This window comes from Myotis davidii, unplaced genomic scaffold, assembly GCF_000327345.1.
Source record: "Myotis davidii unplaced genomic scaffold, ASM32734v1 scaffold58, whole genome shotgun sequence".
Classification (NCBI taxonomy): Eukaryota; Metazoa; Chordata; class Mammalia; order Chiroptera; family Vespertilionidae; genus Myotis; species Myotis davidii.
In genome coordinates this window covers 53322-53936 of record NW_006289754.1, presented here as the reverse complement: position 1 = coordinate 53936, position 615 = coordinate 53322, and positions in this window count along the sequence as shown.

The window sequence follows — 615 nt, the reverse complement described above, 5'->3', positions numbered from 1 at the left end:
CCTGTCAGTAATTCTTCCTCTTCATTGATGTTTCCATATCTCTCTCCCCTGCTCCCTTCCTCTCTGAAATCAATAAAATAAAATATATGTGTGGGTGTTTTTTTAAAGTACCAGGTCCTGATGAGGATGTGAAGCAATGGCAGCTCACACATTTCTCTTGGAAATTCACAAAATTGGCACTTTGAAGAAATTGGGCAATTTTTAAATAAAGTTAAACATATGCTTACTCTATGGCCTGGTGATCTTAGACAGAATTGTTTTAAATACTCACCCAAGGACATTTTTCCATTGATTTCAGAGAAAGTGGAAGGAAGGGAGAAGGAGAGAGAGAGATAAACATTGACATGAGAGAGATAGACATTGATTGCTTGCCTCCCACACATGCCCAGACCAGGATAGGGATTGAACCTACAACCCCAGGTACCTGACCTTGGGTGGGAATCAAACCTGAGACCCTTCCATCTGTGTGCCTACACTCTAACCAATGAGAAACACAGACCAGGGCTAGACTTAGATTTTTAGCCAAATGAAGTGTAATTTAGTTTTCACTTCATATCAAATATATGAAATTTTAACATCTTTATTTGTAATCATCAGAACCTGAAAGCAGCCAAA